We start from the raw sequence: 6,000 nt of genomic DNA, 5'->3' as shown, positions 1-6,000 counted from the left end.
TTTTCTTTTTTTTTTTCACTTGAATGGTCCGTGGGGATAACAGGAAACGCGGACTGTATCGCAATTTGGGATAGCACGAATGTGCAGGTGGATATAGTGCAATCTGGACATAGCTGCTGAAAAATCCCGATCCCGACGCGGGATGCGTCCACATTTAGAAATCCCGGCAGAAACTGTTCGGAATTCCGAACCCGATGTGGAACGTCTTTCCTCCAAGGTGCTCTTTTAATAGCACAGAAGTCATTTTTAACACCCTATTTTCTTCCTATAAAACTGTTAAAAAGGTCAGTAAGATGCACCATGAGAAGTAATTCACACCACAGAGTCATAATTATTGCAGAAATTGAATTTAAAGTACGCCGCAAAAAACGACCGTGCGCAACGGCGGTGGAAAGCAGTACCAGCCTGTGATCTGCTAGGGACCTCGCGCTGACGCTACAGGGGTCACGCTCGCTGATTGGTCCAGATTAATCTTGTCTGCTACTCAGGTGTCGCCTGCTACTCGGCTGTTCCAGAGCCGGGCTGTTCGGGGTTCCGAGAAAGCATTGCTCCTGGCTCGGTCATTATTCGGGCGCTCCTCCTATCCCCAATTCTCCGGGAGAAATGGCAAAACTGGTTTACAGCGGCAAAGGGACAGGGCGCTGGGCCCTACTGACCAGCGAACCAGAACGAGTTGCCCCTGTAACGTCATCCATGACGTGGCGTCATACCTTCTCCTCCTCGTTATACCCGGAGTGGCGAGTTAAGGGTGAACGCTCGGCGCCATGTTTATGTGAGTTTTTTTCTGGGAAATAAATTGCACACATCAAAACCTTTCGCGCTATTCCGTAAAATGACACGCACACTTTCATCAGACGTCTTAATCTGAAATTTTTTTGGATGGCCCTCTGTACTCCTTTAAGGGGCCCAAACAAATGGTAATCGCTTGGGGTTAAATCTGGTCTGTAGTGGGCATGGGCAACCTCCCAGCGCATTTCGGCTAGGGTTGCTGGTGTCAAATTCGCATTGTCACGAAGAGGAATGACCTTTCCGGACAACATCCCAAGCCTATTCTTGCGAATTGCGTTTCGCACGGCATGATTTATCAACATGTAGTAGTACTGGGACTAATTGTGACCCCTTGCTCCCAGAAGTCCACATGGATGACAATCCACATGCCGCAAAAGATCGTTCCCATGAACTTCCCAGCAGACGGTTGCATTTTGATTTTCTTTGGTGGCAGGAAAGCCTTATGCATTTCATGCTGCTTTTGTTTTTTTTTCGTCTCTGGGGTAAAATGCATCCAGGTTTCATCACATGTGATGATTGATTGCAAAAACTCGCCCCCCCCCCCCGGAATGAAACTGGTTCAACAGCTGCTCACAGACTGCCATGCGCGCTCCCTTCTGGTCACAAGCGAGGTGTCAGGGGAACCCATCTTGCACAGACTTTGTGGAACAGTAAGTGCTCGTGAGATGATCGTCTTCACACTGGCGACACTAATATTACGTTGGGCAGCAATATCCAGAACTGTTACTCGCCAGTACTCAAGGATCGCTCAATGCCTGCGATATTCACCGGCGTCGCTGCAGTCGGACGAACGTGTCCATGTGGTTCATTCGCCACCATATCGCATCCTTCGCCAAAATGTCTCCACCTTTTCGTACACTCTTCCCCTTGACAACGTTTGTTTCCCCATACTGTGCCTGTAATCTTTGCAAAATCTCAGCTGGTTTGACGTTTTCCTCCACAAGGAGCTTACTTTATGCTTTCACTGTTCCGCAGCTATAGACACACTGCTCGCCACCATGATAGCTGCCGCAGCACCCGCCAGAGTGTTTGGGGTGGCACAAAATATCAGTATTCTGATGGGTTTAAATGCCGTGTGTATGCCTAGCGATTTTAAAATTCTTCGCACAGCTTCGGATAGGCTCCGAACATATGGAATGCACACGGTGTTATCAAGAGTGGAATTCTTTTCATAAACACTAGGCATTATAGAAATGGTACTTTTGATGAAATCGACAGGGTAATGGTTCTTGGAGAGGATGTCACTTGATAGTTTACGTGCAGTCTCTCTTGCTTTGCGAGTGCCTGATACTGCATCCAGACGTTTGTAAAGGCTTCTGACAACAGCACGTTTGTGTTCCGGTGCGTGGTAGGTATATAAAAGTCTAGGACAGATCCAGTGTCATAGTTTTCGGTAAACAGAGGTGTCTATGCGTCCTGACTCGTCATGAGTAACTAAAATGTCAAGAAAAGTCGTCACGTGCTATGAACAGGTCATTCTTCCGACTTTCACAATGCAAAGACCGTGGCACACGAACGTAGATGGGGTGTGTGGAAACCTAAGTTCTCACAATACCGGGGCGTCAGCCCGTCCATTCCGCGTGCAAAGGAACAAGCAGCACAACATATTCAAACAAACAACATACAAGGTTTATTACCTCCGAACAGGCGAACAAACTACGAACCCTTCTTGCCGCGATTCTACCACGGCCAGGAATGCCCGACAAGGCCAGGCTTCCTGCCTTAAATAACAAGAGGTCACGCCCCCCACCCCGTTCGCAGCACGGGATGCCCGCATGTCTGGCAGATAAGATATCTGCCACAGGGGTAAGACAATTTTTGGAATCTTGGCATATTCACCCTTATGATAACGCATGTAACAGTCACAAAGGGCCGCTACCTGATTGCTACAAGGTCATGACTAAGCTAGAAGTAGAACTCGGATGGCGTACCGTTCTTGTTTCATTCTGATGATGATGCCCGAACAGGCATCGAAACGGCATATTAAATCTTGTTTCATTGTTGTGTCAAGCCAGTGTGTGTAAGTTTCCTCAAGGTTGATTGTAGTGTACTATTCCCCACACGTCTTTGCTTTCACTCCAGTTTGAATTACAAGGGACGTTCAATGTTGACTTTTGCTCCAGAAAAATCAAGGCCGTCAAAGGCCATTTATTTCATCATAGGGGACGCAAAGAGGATGATACGTGTACTGAGACAACAAATGTGTAACTCTCCTTGGATGACAGGATCTGCTCGATCTTCGCTGTTGTACAGGGTCGACCCCGAGCTACGCTTCCAGGTATCTCCGTCGTTTCCTCGACAAGCAGAGCGTTACCTGCACAAACTCCGGCTGAATGTCCCGTAGAGCGGTCGGTTGCTCTACAAACTGGCCAAGTCACCATCTCCAAACTGCAGTGAGTGCGATGTTGTCGAGGACAGAGAGCACATCCTCCTCAGGTGCTCCAAGTATGCCGACAGTCGCAGGACACTAGAAGCAAGTCTGGCTCCCCTGGACGCCCGGTCATTTGACTTAGTAAAGCTCCTGGGTCCACAGCCATTGAATCATCAAGCGGCTGCATTGAAAGCGCTCCTACGTTTCCTTGAAGAAACGCATCTGATTGACATTTTGTGACACTTTCTGGTCCCTCGTTTGTGACAAGTGTTCCCACTAGTTCGGGATGTTTGTCTCCCGCCCCCCAAATGGTTTTCTGCCTTTTTTAAAACTTATTTCAACTACCTACGGCTAAGTGGTCTGGGGTAGCCAGTCTGACTTTGTCGTCACTTAAATCCCCATTTTTTTCTCTTTTTCTATCACATCACATCACACGTCATATTAAATTTTGTTTCATTGTTGTGTCAAGCCAGTGTGTGTAAGTTTCCTCATGACGTTCCCTGGCTTCTGGTCTATCTTCACAATCAACCTTCCTCGGCACATATGGGATTATCTTCACATAGATTAACCACTTTTGAGACATGGGCTGTCTGCAAGACATTGGTACTATTTCTTCCTGAAATGAATGTTTGTCGTTTGCCCATATAACTTCTGTTCCCTGGTGCTTGAGGCTCCACAGAATAAGGCTGTCACACGGATGTTTTAGCGATATTGGATCCAAATATAAAACACATACTCTTCCTCTGTACGAATAAAAAAAAAGCACAACTTTTGGTACCCTTCCCAGTGGAATGAAATTCTGTTCTCTGGTGCTCGCTCGTTGGTGCTAGCCAAGGTCGTGCTGAAGACTGAAAGGTGGTGGTTCAAATCCTACCACCGACTGTGCTGTCTGAGGTTTTCCCTGGGTTTTCCAAAGATTTTCCAGACTAATGTCGGCACAGTTCCCTCTAAAGTCGGCCCAGGACGCATACTAACCCCCCTGCCCCCACTCCTTCTTGCTGTCCTCTCTCCATCTGTCCATGTCTGTACGCCGCTCATAGCCACAGTTGCTTCGCGGCGCTAACACGAAGAAATAAAACGTTGGCCCGAGGCCACGCCGATGTCAGACGCCACCGCCGAGGCAGTCGCCAACACCTTACATTACCGTGCGTATCATCGATTCTTTCAGTTGTGGCCTGGCTGCCACATTAAAGGGACTATGAAACGATTTTTTTCTTCGTTTCATTCGAAAGAAGACATTTTTCTGAGTCTAGAACCGAAATTTTACTTTCGTCGCGCGAGCGGATTTCTCGGGAGCGAATTTAAACGGAGCGGCGAAGGGAGGACAGCTGGCGCCGCGCCGTGACGAGCTGCCGAGCGGAGACACAACGGGTAACTTGACGCGACCACGGCCGGCTCAGCAACACGTCATCGTGACGTGTGGCCGAGCCGAGGAATCCCGCCAGGAGCATGCGCCGTAGGACCCCGCGTATGCGTTCATCGGGAGTGGAAATCTCCATGACAGCAGCTTTCACGCGATCGGCAGATTTCGGCAGTGGCGGCAGCCACAGCGCGAGCTCGCGGCATTACTTGCCATTGTGCAACACCGGTGACGTAACGGGGAACCGAAGAGCGGTCCGTACAGTTATACCATCGGCAGGGAAATATGCGCGGGAGAGGAGGAACGCGGAAGAGACATTTCCAGCGCGCGCTCCTCGCAGAGTGGAGCGATTTCGTCCGGAAAAATTTGTGGCATATTAGTTTCTCTGCGGGAAGAACAGTTTCCATCGAAAAAAAGTATGGGGGTTCGGGAAATTTCATAGTCCCTTTAAACACTTCGTATTCAGCCTTGTCTGCTTGTCCTTCTGTACCCTACAGGTATGCGTTTTGTATTTCGATCCAGCAGCGCTAAAACGTCCCGTCACTTAAACGAAGCAAATGGGACAGCCTTATTATGTAATGCCTCGAGCACCAGGGAACAGAGGCTCATTGCATTGCGAACAATATCTTAAGTCATCCTGATTTTTTTATGCATATAGAGGAAGAGTGCGCGTTTCATATTTCGATCCAGTAGCGCTAAAACGTCCACTATCATTAAAGCGAAGCAAATCTGACAGCCTTTTTGTGTGACGCCTCGAGCACCAGGGAATGAAGCTCATTGCATTGCGATCGGTATCTCAAGTCGTATGGGTGTATCGTGTAACAGTGTATCGTTTCACGTTTTCAATGGCTTGGCCTCTCTCCTTTCGGGCCACTGGCGAATGGTTTGGAACCCCCAGTGGGAGGTTTTTCCCACAACTGGCGCCCAACGCGTCATGCCGTTCCAGCTTGGCCAGTGCTGAAAGAAGTGAGGCATTTAAAGGGACTATGAAATGATTTTTTTTCTCGTTTTCATCAGAAAGAAAACCCTTTTCCGAGTCTAGAACCAAAATTTTACCTTCATCATGCGAGGAGTATTCTCGGGAGAAAATTTAAACGGAGCGGCGAAAGGAGGACAGCTGGCGCCGCGCCGTGGCGAGCTGCCAAGCGGAGACACAGGGAGCAACTTGACGGGACCACGGCCGGCTCGGCAACACGTCATCGTGACGTGTTGCCGAGCCGAAGGATCCCGCGTCCCGCCAGGAGCATGCGCCGTAGGATCGCGCGTATGCGTTCATCGGGAGTGGAAATCCCCATGACGGCCGCTTCCGGGCGATGGTCGCAGTCTATCGCAGTCGCATCCTGTGGTTTTCGTCGACATGCCGAGACGATGTTGGATAGTTGGTTGCCCTAATTTATGTCAATATTCGGCATTCCTTTGGTAGGCGTCACCATTTGAATGTTGGCTTCACCTAATACTTCTATGTACCGCGGACAAGCCC

The sequence above is a fragment of the Ornithodoros turicata genome, chromosome 6 (genome assembly GCF_037126465.1).
Source record: "Ornithodoros turicata isolate Travis chromosome 6, ASM3712646v1, whole genome shotgun sequence".
Taxonomy (NCBI): Eukaryota; Metazoa; Arthropoda; class Arachnida; order Ixodida; family Argasidae; genus Ornithodoros; species Ornithodoros turicata.
This window is presented reverse-complemented; position numbering follows the sequence as displayed.